General features: G+C 46.4%; 1 protein-coding gene across 8 annotated transcripts in view; it reads left to right on the top strand.

Moving 5' to 3' along the window:
* The window catches only part of ARID1B (AT-rich interaction domain 1B), a 370,148-nt gene that overhangs the window by 204,848 nt on the left and 152,058 nt on the right, over window positions 1-13,242 (top strand). The window lies entirely within an intron of this gene.

Raw genomic sequence — 13,242 nt, 5'->3', positions numbered from 1 at the left:
AAATGTTGGGTACAGGGGACAGCTAGGCTACTGCACCAGGCCCAATTTTGCCTATTTTTTTTTTTTAAAGTTTCTGTATTTGCACTTGTGCTGCTTCTGTAAAGAAGATAAAGAATCCCATTTTCAGACAAGGGTTTGCTTTTCAGTTGCTTAGCAGAGGCCACCAGACCCGAGTGGGGATTTTAGGTTCTCTGAAGCATTCGTTTGCTATGCACACGTGCATGATTTCTGTATATTCTGGAAAAGTTTTGGTAATCTGAAATAAGCCATTTAGGTGCTGTAATGTATTTTGATAAAAACATGCTAAATTATAGGGAGGGGCGCTAGAATTTCAAGTATGAAAGTACTTTAGAAGTGAAGAGTTCTGGAGTAGACCTTGTGCAGTGGGTTAAGCCAGCCCACTTGGGGTCCCTGCTTTCCTGGGCACAGTGCCTTTTGCTTCTGATCCAGCTTCCTGCTAGTGTGCTGGGAGGGTGCAGGGAGGGCACAGGGAGCGGCTCCCTGCCACCCTTCCATGAGGATTGTGTCTTTGTTTTCGTCTTGGTGGATTTGGGGTTGTGCTGATAAATCTAGCCCAGCGCCCTTGGCCTGCGTCTCAGCTTTGTGGACGCTCCTCTGCGGTGCAGTTGAGCAGTTGAGGAAAGTGGTCAGCACCTGTGCACCCTGGAACATAATCTGGATTTAGGTCCATTTAAGAGATTTAAAAACCTGTTTTGTCGTCCTGATCTATTCAGATTAATGCAGGATTTTCTGACAAAGGCACTTGATCACTGTGATAACGGACTTTAAAATTTCTGTAATCGTGCTAGTAGGAAGATTTTACCCAAAATGTGTGACTTTGCATTCCATAGAAAATGGAAAAGACGTGCCCGGCGGCGTGGCCTAGCAGCTAAAGTCCTTGCCTTGAACGCCCCGGGATCCCATATGGGCGCCGGTTCTAATCCCAGCAGCTCCACTTCCCATCCAGCTCCCTGCTTGTGGCCTGGGAAAGCAGTTGAGGACGGCCCAAAGCTTTGGGACCCTGCACCCGCGTGGGAGACCTGGAAGAGGTTCCAGGTTCCCGGCTTCGGATCGGCGCGCACCGGCCGGTTGCGGTTCACTTGGGGAGTGAATCATCGGACAGAAGATCTTCCTCTCTGTCTCTCCTCCTGTCTGTATATCTGGCTGTAATAAAATGAATAAATCTTTAAAAAAAAAAAAGAAAATGGAAGAGACCTCTATATTCTGTGTCACTCTCAGAGATGCCAGCGTGTGCCTGTCCTTCACGGTCACCCTGCCAGCAGAGGATGCCTCAAAGCCTTGGGCCTCTGCATGCACTTGGAAAACCAAGAGGAAGCCCCTGGCTCTTGGCTTCAGATCAGGTCAACTCTGACCATTGTGGCCATTTAGAGAGTGAACCAGTGGATAGAAGATCTCTGTCAAATCTGCCTTTCAAATAAAAATTCTATATATAATTATATAATTTTCTTTTAGACTATAGTTTGCTTATACCCACTGAATAGTGGATTCATGAGCTAGGGCTCATTTGAATCTAAAACTGGCTTATGTAGTGAAATTTTTGACTTCTCTGTCAGTGGAATGATTGAGGTCAGGAGGCCAGTGAGGAAGCAGGGACAGCAGTTGGAAAACTGGCCTTCGGTTACTTACGAACCTGAGAATGGTGGTCTAGGGAAAGGGATTCTGGTTAGTGGTGGTGGTCAACAAGTGTGTGTTGTATGTTACCATTCAGGCGAAGAAGCTTAAGTCAGCACCACTTACATAGACGTTATGGTTGTTGATTATGCAGTGAAAGGATCATCAGCAAAAAGAAAAGAAAGGAAGAAAGACGTTTCATTAGTGTATATTCCATCTCTTGCAGTTTCCCATGATGCAGGTACCCTTCCCACTGCACCCTGATGCAGTGGTGGAAACAAGGGACAGCTTCCTCCTGGTGGGCTGGGGTTTTTACCAAGGCCGCGGCCACAGGCACAGCCTGTACTTTGGCTCCAGCTCATGAGTAAAGAATGCCACAGGATATGCGTCCTGTCCTCCAGGGTTCTGCCAAGGACAGGGATGGTCTGCTCCGGAGTCATTCGTGGAGCATTCCGTCAGTGATTCCTGGCGCTTCTCACAGAAGGGGACTAGAGAGGCCGGGCTGCCTCAGCAGGTCTGGAGTTGCATTAGGAGGGTGGCGTGCGGATGTCCACACACCTGGGAGATCACCTTCCTGGCTTTACCTCGGGCAGTTCCGGTTCTCCCTCCATCTTTAGGTAACTTTGAAGAGAGCCACATTATTCTTTAGTGATCAGAATAGAATCAACACTAGTAATTTCATGAATGTCCGTGTAGTTCAGCCTCGTTACCTGTAAAAATAACCATTCTAATGCAGCACACCTTCCTATCAGTTTAAGCAAAGCAGCTTTGTGCCAGTGTATCTAAATGGAAATTGTGCTTGTGGAAAATCGGAAAATCTTTGCTCAGGGTGCTTGAGTTGCTAATGTGAGGAAATGAATATTACCTCTTGTTTTTAACTATGGAATTGCCACTTCACTAATTCTAGTTCTCTAGGAGATCTATAGGTTGAGGTCAGCCATAATGTTGCTGTAGAAAATGCATTGATGTAATTTTAACTATGAAAAAGCGAGAGCATTGTGGTTCTCAGCTGGCATACAGAAACTGAATAAGAGTCTAAAGCAGGATATCACTTGAGTTTCCAAATATTTTCTGCCATGAAACAAATGTTGATTTTTCCGAGTTTGCTTTATGGAAACATATAGAATGGGAAAGTGGATATTGAAACCACTTTCTACTTTTCTTTTGCTCTTTTACCTTTTCTTAGTACAAGTTTGTAAACTCTTGGTGCAGGTTTAGCAAGCCCAGGATTTATGTGTTTGTGTCATTACAGCTCGTATATAGCATCAATACATAATTGGAAATACCAATATTTATAAGATAGTTAGATTTATATTTGAGCATTTTGAAAATTGGTCTCTGATTAATTGTGCAAAATATTGTAGCTCAGTCTCTAATTTCTTTCTATAGAAATTTTGCACCTTTATTTAGTAGTTGAATAAAAAGCAAATTATGTAGTAATTGTGATTTCTTTACTTGAAAGGCAAGAGATGGAGAAAGAGGCAGAGAGGAAGAGAGATCTTTGGATCAGCTCAGCTCTAGCTCTTGCAACTCTTTGGAGAGTGAACCAGTGAGTGGATGGAAGATTTCTCTCTCTCTCTCTCTCTCTCTTTCTCTCTCTCTCTCTCTCCCCCTCCCCCTCCCCCTCCCTCCCTCCCTCCATCCCTCCCTTCTTCCTTCTCTCCCTCTCTGTATGTTGTGCCTTTCAAATGAAAATACATGCATGTTTGATACAAAAAATAAAAATGGGGGAGCAACAGAGGGAGACTGTATGGAGAAATGTCTAGACTATCCAGTGAAGCCAGATTACTAGGTCTTGTGCTGAAGCTGCAAGAATTATAACGTCTGAGAACCTTGCTTTGGGGGCTTGGAAGCCATGACTGTTGGAATTGGTGGCAGTAATATTCCCCCAGGATGGAGAAATGGGACCAGGGAAGCCTTTGGGTTGAACAGATGCTGGATTAGTTAGCATTTTGTTGCCATAGCTGAAAGTCTGAGGCAGTCTGGGTTTATTTTGCGCACCATTACAGAGGACGGAAGTCCACAGGCATGAAGCCAACTCTGGTAAAGGTCTTGTGGTAGAAGCAGAGTGGGTGAGCGTGTGCAGGTAGGGCACCTGCCAAGCCAGGATGCAGAGGGAATAGCTGGGAACACCCCGTCTCAAGAACTCTGTCCCCAGAGCATGACCCTGAGCACATGAGGACCAGACCTCACCTTGTAAAGTGTACAGTGCTTTCCGGAAGCTGCACCCTAGTGAGGAAGCTGAGGGCCAAAGCGGAGCAAACCTGCAGCATTCCTGAGCCCACCTTGCATGGCGGCACACACAGAATGGCACCTGGGACCACAGAAACACCTGGATGGGATGCCTCTGCTCTCCATCCTGGGAGGTGTCCTGGAGGGTGGATCTCCCAGGTGTGGCCTTCCTGGGCAGGTTGACACGCTGCTGTCTGGGTCCTCTGACTGTCCACGCTGATCACCCTGCAGCCTTGCCTGTCCTCCAGTGGAGTCCACCTCCCACACCAAGTGAGCTCGTTCCTGTGCTTTTGTGTAACTGAAGGCTTCGTTTGTAAGAGCTCCTGTTTTCATAGGCCTGGTGCAATGACACATGTTTGGAAATATGTAAAATTCCGTTAATATATTGTTTATATTGATTACATGTTTAAAATGCATTTTGTTATCTGGAGTCAAATAATACATGTTATTAGAATTAATTTCACCTTTTTGTTCTTCCTATTATGATTCCTAGAAAATGTTTAATTATGCCAACGACAGTTGTGCTTATGTTTCCACTGGATAGCACGAGGATAGCAAGTTCATTAAGCAAATTTCTTCACCTTTAGCAGTGATTCTTGATCTTATTTGAAAAGTGGAATTACCTGACAGCTTTAAAAAATCTTCATACTCAGATAACACCATGAAACAGTTATTTGGAATCTCTGGGAATGGTACCCAGATATCGGTTAACGACCATATGACTTCTTTAGGCAATTGTAAACCAGTGACTCCTGCACCCCCACATTGTTCTTTGTTGTCATAGTTAAGTGCGTTAATTGAATAACCCTGGCTATGTTTAACTATTTGTATTGCAGTTGAATCTAACTTGACACATTCTTCCTTTTACTTAAAAAATACACATTTGAAATAGATTTAGAAAGATCTCCTGTGTACTGGTTTACTCTCCTAAATGATGCATTCCCACACCGGGGCTGTGACAGGTTGAAACCAGCAGCCCAGAATTCCATCCAGATCTTTCAGGTGGATGGCAGAGAGCGGAGCACGTTGACCATTACCTGTTGACTCCCAGGGAGCCCGTTGGCTGGAAGTTGGAATGCAGAGCACAGGAGGGACTCAGCCCCAGTAACTTTGAGATGAGATATAGTTGTCCCAGGTTGTGGCTTCACTGCCGCACCAAAGGCCCACCCAGTGTTGGGGATTCCACAAGGTAGTTAGTATTTTCTTGAAAGGGAGGAAATATTTCATTCAAGTTGAAGGTGATTCAGGATTTCAAGTCATGGTGCATCAAGGAGCTTCCATGGGAATTGACCACAGCGAGCAGGGCTGGGATGAAGATAGTTATTTTAGCTTATGGTTGGTCCCAATGCAGAGGAGTCCCTGCTTTTGCTTATAACCAGCAGGTGGTGGTATCCTGCCTCTAGGGGAGGTGGCCCATGCCAAGGAGCTCCCCAAAGGTTGTGTGGGGACACAGAGATGAATTAGGGGGCTCCCTTCTCAGTAGGCAAGAGCATATGTGAGCATGCTTGGGTATGGTGATGGATAGATACATGGATGTATTGGAGGCTGACTGAGGACTGCTTGTGTGGACAGGTTGCTGACACTCAGTGGTCCTCGTTGCCAGAGATCGAAGGCAACTGTAAATTAAGCAGTCATTGTTTTTAACCTGCACCGTGGCTCAGCAAATTGAACTGCTGCCTGTGATGCCAGCATCCGTTATCCAAGCTTTTCTTCGGCTCCTGACTCCTTTATTTCTGAGCAGCCTTGGTAGAGATGCGGATGACGTTCCAGGCTCTTGCCTTCAAACTGAGCCAGTCCAGGCCATTGAAGTTGTTTGGAAGTTAACACTGGATGGAAGCTTGCTTGCTCATCTGCCCACTGCTGCCAGTCTCTCTCTACCTCCCTCCCTCGGTTTGTTTCTTTCTTTTTTTCTTTTTGTTAAATCATCCTGCCTTTCAAATAAATATTTAAAGAAGACATGATTGAAACGACACAGTACAGTAGTACAGTACAAAGAGCAACAACAAGATGAGTCCAAGAGAATCTGGTTTTCGTTTGATTTTCTCACACAGCCATATGACTTTAGGTCACATGCCTGACCTCTATGACTTCCATTTCCCTGCTCGCTGTGGTCAATTTATAAGACATTAGGCTCTCTATTATCCACAATTCTTGTCTACAAGTATCACTACAAAATGAGGTGATCAGTGTGCCTAAGCAATATATGGAGCCTGATTGTGTTTAAGTAGGGTAAGAAGATGGTGAGCTATTTGTGTGCTGCCTTGACACCGTCTAAAGCACACACAGCGTCGTGGGGGTTCTCTGTGCCTTCAAAGCTCGACTCCACCTTAACCCGCTCATCACCTCAAGACTTACATTCTGCAGTATGCTGACTCAGTGTTACTGATCTTTGGGTGGTGAATGATGGAGGACAGGAAAAGATGCGATACTGAAGCTTCTGCACCTCGGATTTGAAGCGTCAGCCCAGTATATAACAGTGAAAAGAAGCTACTGAGTGCCCTTGCTGCTTCCCATCTGCCAGTTGGTGCTGAAGGTAGAAGCTGTCAGGAGCCAAGAATCTCAGTGTGGATTTCCTCCGAGTGAACCTGTGATCCAACACTTAGATTGAATATGTTGTCTGCAGCTTTGCAGGATTGTGCATCGGAGGTAGAGGGGTTCCTGCACAGAATCTCTGACTAGCAAATGACTGCACTGTAGCAACACTGCAGAGGAGTTCAGTGGCAGACCTGAACAGGCCAAAGTTACAAGTGAGAATCAACGAGCGCTCTCAGCCATTTGGGTGCAGACAGTAATACTACGAGGGCTGGCACTGTGGGAACCTCACCCTCAGCGCTTAGTTAAAGATCACTGCCTTGGGGAATTCTTGATGACAAATTCGAATATTTGAATGTTAAAGTTTTGCTTTCTTTTTCATAGCACACCTTTTAATAGATCTGCGTCTTTCAGGGACAAAAGATGTTGAGGGATCTGTGACCCGGGATTGGCCCTCAGGAGCTCTTGCCTCTGCGTAATGTTGGGAATCTAGTGACATGGTCAGCATTGTGCGTCTGTTACTGAATGATGATTGGTGACTTCCTGGGCAAATTGGTTCCTTTGACTCATCTCCCTTGGTTCTCCCATGGTGGTCTTGCAGTCCTGGTTCTCCACAAACCAGTATTCTCTCGTGGAACTCCATCCCTCAATAACTTAGATAAACTCCATTTCTGTGTTTTCTAAGAATTCTGGTAAGCAGCTGGTAAGCCTCACAAGATGAGAGGTGCTCTGTGACTCACTAGTAGTTTGGGTTCTGCCTGTAAGTGATAAGAGATTATCTCAATATTTACGTAGTTCAACACTTTGAAATGACATTGTTCTTGAATAGAAGTACTTTATTGGAAACCATCTTGTTTCGGGTGGATGCCAAGATGCCGCCTGTGAAGCCCACGTCTAACAGAATGCCACTTGCTATCCTGACTGACCTGCTTTCAACCTGGCTTCCTGCTCACATGCCTGCAAGTCCCTGCGTCTGTGCCAGCCAGGCTCAGCTGGGTCAAACCATAGTTGGTGTGGGCACTCTGCAAGTGACCCAAAATAGGATCTCTGCCTCTCTTACTCTTGAAGAGATAAATAGGCTTTAAGAAAAACAAAAACAACCTCACCTGATATACTATTAGGTTTTATAAATGTAAATCTTTGCATATTTAAGTTCCTGGATTTCACGCAGGCACCATGTATAATAACAGTACAAGGTGCTGGTGACACTGAGTTAGTTTTATGATATAAAGGTGATCACCTGAATTGTAACATGGAGCAACACGTTTATTTTCAGTCATGTGAAACTTTACATCAGAACTGGCTATGTTAGCTGCTCTCTGAAACTTTCAGTAAATAAACCTTTTTATTTTTAAAAAAAGTGCCTTTATTATAAATGTAAACCTCAGCACATAAATCCAAATTGCTGAGGTTCACACGCCCTTCCCCCAAGGTATCTAGACTTTCTCCAGTGGGACAGTTCTGAACTTGAACCATGGCTAATCCAATTTGAAATATGCTGTGAGTATACAATACACATTGAGTTTTAAAGAAACAGTATGGGGAAAAGAAGTAAAAGAATCATAACTGAAATGTGTATTTCATCACATATACTCGAGAGAATGTAATGATTACTGTCGGCATACTAAAATCCTAGCATCTGTGCCCTGCCAGGATGCCATCCCTGTCTTCTGGGAAGGAACATGTAGGCTAATGTGGAAAACACATAATCAGATCATTGTCATTCAGTATTTGAAAGCAGCTCGCTGTCCTGCCAGACAGTACTGGACTCAGAGGAGACGACGTTCGATCCCAGGCACATCTGTATCCAGCGTATTTCACACAGTGATGGGTGCTTGGAAAACGTTTGCAGAATAAATACTTACAGAATAAATTTGAGCTATACCTTGAAGAATAACAGGACCGATAAGGACCTGAATTAAAGAAGGTGATGGGAAGATAGAGAAGATGAGATCTTTGATGGAGTAATAAAAGGAGGCACGTAGGAACCCCAACATTTGAGCTCAGGTGGGATGGTAGATGGTTTCTCACTCATTGACAAACTGGAAATCAGTGGAGCCGTACGAGGAGATTAGGAGGCTGTGCAGGCAACGCCGTGAGAATGTGTGTGGTAGATGCAGAGAGAGTTCTTCCCAGTTGACATTTCTGGAGCTGATGAGGGTTGTTCTAAACCAGACCCAAGCCTCCCCCTCCCCTAGTCAGATTCAGGCACTAGCAACAGCCTGTTTCTTTTGGAGCAGGTGGTTCTCCTGAGTGTCCCAGGTGCTGGCTGTGTAACTGCACTTGAGCTGTCATTCTCTTCCCTTTATTCCTGGCATGATAATAAAAGTGTAAGAAATGTTCTGCCGTCCTTATTGTGCCAATCACAGCAGTGCTCACACCCCAGAGCCACAGCTCTCCCTCCCCTCAGAGAGAGGGAGGCGCCTGCGTCCTGATTGCCTTCCAACACCCAGAACAGCCTGAGACTGACTCACAGCCTCTCGATGGGGCTGTCAGGGATTGTTAAGGGAGATGCCTTCTCATAAAAGAAAACTTTTTTTGCTTTGGTCGAGGAGAGGATGTGTACAAGTGCTTCTTTGCCACCTGTCTCTGGGAAGACACAGGATGAATTTAAGGTCGCAAGCCATACATTGCAGTTAGTGCCATTTCTGCATTATCACAGAGGGGTTGGTGTTCCTCTTCATAGAGTCCCTCTGATGCCTTGCACTTTATTTCCATATCAATAAGTTAATCACCAATACCCCAGGACAGTGATGTTTCTAGTAACATTTGACGGGTGTTACTTCATGGGGCTGGCAGAGGGCACTGAGCACAGATGTACCCTTTGCCACTGGTTCCTGTTCTGGCTATTCCACCCCAATCCAGGTCACTGCTAATGGCAGAAGATGACCCCAGGTCTTGGTCCCTGCCACCTACATGTAGCTTTCAGTTGAGTGACCTGACTCCTGGCTTTGGCCTAGCTTAGCCCTGGGCTGCAGCCATCTCAGGGAGTGAACCAACATCTGGAAGGGATACATTCTCCCTCCCTCCCTCTCTGCAGCTCTTTCAAACACATAAATAATCTCTTTATATAAAAATTCCCTTTTAAGCACAAACCCAGGAGTTGTTCACCCTCCCCAGCCCAGACAGTGGGACAGCCGAGCACTGGAACTGAGACCAGTCCAATCTGAAATTTGCTACAAGTATAAAATACATGTTGGATTTTGAAAACAGTCTGAAGAAAAGAAGTAAAATACTGCCTTTCATAATAAAGGTTGAAATGATCAAGTTTTGAATACATCAGGTGAACTAAAATGTATTATGAAAATATCTCACCCTTTTTAAACTTAATGTGCATACTAGAAAGTAGCAAGTTATATATGTGGTGGCATTCTATTTCTGTTATTGTTGTAAACAGATGGCACCTTTCGCCCAGCTGGCCTCTATTCATGACTGATAACTCCTGTTCCGAGAAAGACGATCCATCCACTGGTTCACTCCCTGAATACTTACCTGCAAGTGGCAGGGCTGGGTTGGGGCTGCAGCCAGGAGCCACAAACTCAAAAGTCTCCCACCAGGGTGGCAGGCTACCGCCCAGGGTCTGCACCAGCAGGGACAGGATCTGTGCCTGAAGCTGGCAATGAGACAGAGCTGGAACGTGGGCTGTGAACATCTTCCTAACAAGAGGCCCTGTCTTCCCTGCTCGCCCTTGTCTCCCAGGCCCAGCTCCTCACCCAGCTGCCTGGAGACACAGACCCGGTACTCAGGTTCCTGGCCCCTGCCCTAGCCAGCCCCGGCCAAGCAGCACACTGGGGGAGTGACCTGGGCAGTGGGCTGTCCATGCACTTGCCAGAGCACGGGCCCTCTTGCAGTTAAATGAAAATGTAGGCTAAGCTACTTGTTAAGAAAATAATTTGGGTGAAAATAAGCTTTGGATGCTTCCCTTTTTGGTGAAGAATGGACTTAGAATGTGTTTATTTTTACTTTTAAACCTTGGGCCGTAACACCATTGTCTATATGCCACAAGCTGAGTGCTATATAAGGAATAGTATCTAATTCTAAAAACAAAAACTATGAGGGGCAAGTATTTTTATTGGGAAAATGTATGACTGTGTTTATAAATTGTTACCTTAAAAAGTAAATATTCGACAAATTTAATGAAAGTAGAAAGACTGACTTCTTGTGAGCTTTTTTGGGCAAATGTTGTCTTCTCACTCCTATGCCATATTGCGTATTTTCCTGTTACTGATGTTGTTTGTGGCTAGCTTAGCAGTTTCTCCTATTTAAATGGATTCTAAATAGTAAATAAGAGGTAGTTTAAAGTGCCCTAAAAGTTACTAATTTCCTCAGCATTATTGTCCTTTTTATTTGTTTTTCCCCTTCGTTTCTCTCAGAGCTTTGTTGCCTCTCCCATAGTTATAACTCAGTATTTTTTTTCTAATTAGTGAGACATGAGGTTTTGCTGTAAATACTTTCCTGATTTACTTCATCCCCTAATTTTCTTATTAAAAGAAAAATCACCGGGGATTTGTGGCTGTAAATGGCAAACTGCAAGTAAGCTTAACGATTAGTGGGCCCGAATGCTGCTTATTTGCAGCTTTTGGTCGTTAATGGGGCCGGCCATAAGCCTTGGCTCTCCTATGGCGTCACAGCCTTGCTCCTGGGTCCCCACCCGACCAGAGGGCCTTCAGAGGACCCGGCCCGGGGCGGCCGAGGACCCCCTCATGGGCGGCCGAGGACCTCTCTGGGCCCCGGCCCTCAGGGCGCGCGGCCGAGGCGCCACCCGCCGGGGCGCGAGCACACTCCCGGCAGGCACCGCGCCCCGCGGCCCCGCACCCAGGCCCGGGCGGCGGGAGGCGGCCCCGGCCACCCCATCCTCAGCTCTCCCTCCTCAGCCTCGGCTTCCCAGGGCGGCGGCGGCCCGGCACGCGCGCCACATGTTTGTAGAGTTTTTGCTGACACAGCCCTCGGCCAGCGGGATTCGGAGGCCGCCAGGGCTGTCGGCCGGCCAGGAACCGTGGCATTTACTTCTTCCTACTTCCTGTGGTCCGCCTCCCGGACGCCCCTTTCTAGAACCCAGCCGCCGCCCACGCGCCCTGCCCAGCCGAGCTGCGAGCTGCGACCCGCCCTGCTTACCGAGACGGGCCGAGGGCGTCGCTGGGTGGGTGCCTTGTGTGTAGCCCGGCTCCTGCGCCCAGGGCGCCCTTGGCAGGCAAACGAGCCGCAGATTTTTCTGAAAGCTTCAGCTTGGAGAGGAGCTTCAGCAGGGGAAGTGGGTCTCCCTCCCTTACGTTCCCGTCTTGAATTGGGGGGCGCTGCCCTTCAGGACTGTGAATGAATTAGGGTCATTGGGGCCTCTCCCCCCCCCCTCCGTCTCTGTAGATGATTTAACTAGCAATTCATGAGAGGTCTCAGAACTTTTCAGCCTAGCTAACAGGTTGCATAGCAAGTCAATGGAGGGGGGGATATTCTGTCTGCCTTTCAGATAGTTCAAATAATCATAAAATCAATCAAATTTAATAGCACATATGGATCTGGATAGCCGCAATCAGGTAGTTCCACTTTGGTGTTTTAAAGCAACTTCGCTCGCACTCCGCAGGCCGCATCTGTGGCCTCCTTGGTGGATACCACCCAGGCAGTTTTCTTGTCTGTTGCGTGTGAGCCCAAATCCCATCATACTCAACCTAATTTCGGAATTCTGGAAATTTAATTCATGATCTTACAGTAATGTAGTTTACAGTTGTCCGTGTTGATACAGGAACAAAAATATGAGAAATGAGTGTTTTGGAAAATGTAAGAGAAATGACGTTGAGGAGGAATTGTTAACATTTTTGTTTGCTCGCTGCCTCATCTTTGTTTAGTGTGCGGGTCAGTCTGCACCATCTTGCCATGGCTGTTTCTGGACCTGTGAAGTTGTGGTCTAGACGTTAATAACCTGGATCATCACTGCCCACTTGTGACCTTTGTAGTTAACTGTGTGTCTTGAACGAGGAGGTGGGCGTGGGCCAGGGTAAGCGGGTGAGCTCAGCTCCTCTCTGCCTGAGTACAGGTGGCATAGTAAAGGCATCCTCCTGGCGCGGTGCTCACCGATTGTCATCGCTGCGGCTCTCCCGTCTTTGAGGCCATCTTGGATGAAAGTGCTGAAATTGGTGCAGCTCAGTCTGGGTGGGCAGGCTTTCCGCTCACCCCGTCCTTGTGAATGTTGAATTGATGTGACTCTCAGAAGGAATACATGTAATCAGGAATGGAAACAACGGAGTCTTCTATACAAGCGTACAGTTTGAGAGCAGTATAACATGAATTGAAATAGTTGCCTCCTCAACTTCCCAGAACATACTTATAATGGTCCCCAGTGCCAAGAACAGCGCTGAAGTTACAGGTGTGTCAAATAGGAGCATTGATTTTAATAAAGAGTTATGTATTTTTATTGAAAAGATTTCACAGGAGAGAGGCCTTCATCTGCTGGTTTGCTCACCAAGTTGCCTGAGCTAAGCTGATCAGGAGCCAGATACTTTTGGCATTGTTGCTGAACCACCCTCATCTGCTTTTAGGTCCTAAACAGGGAGCTGGATCAAAACTAGAGCAGCCAGTACACAATCTGGAGCCCATTTAGGATTCCTACACTGTAGGCTGAGGGTTAGCTTGCTACACCACTGTGGCTGCTCCCAGGAGTCGGCGGCTTAGGATGGTGTGGAAGATCTTAGACTCCACAGTTGTACTGCAGTACAAAGTAACTCACAAGACGTCTGTGACTTCCATGTCCAGGAGTGTGGCCCTTGTTCTTTGTACATTGCATTCGGAAGCTAATTCCATGGAGTTTCCTGCTGAGAGGGAGATCTCTGTCAAGGGGTTCTTAAATAATTGTCG

This window comes from Ochotona princeps, chromosome 1, assembly GCF_030435755.1.
Source record: "Ochotona princeps isolate mOchPri1 chromosome 1, mOchPri1.hap1, whole genome shotgun sequence".
Lineage (NCBI taxonomy): Eukaryota > Metazoa > Chordata > Mammalia > Lagomorpha > Ochotonidae > Ochotona > Ochotona princeps.
This window is presented reverse-complemented; position numbering and strand designations above follow the sequence as displayed.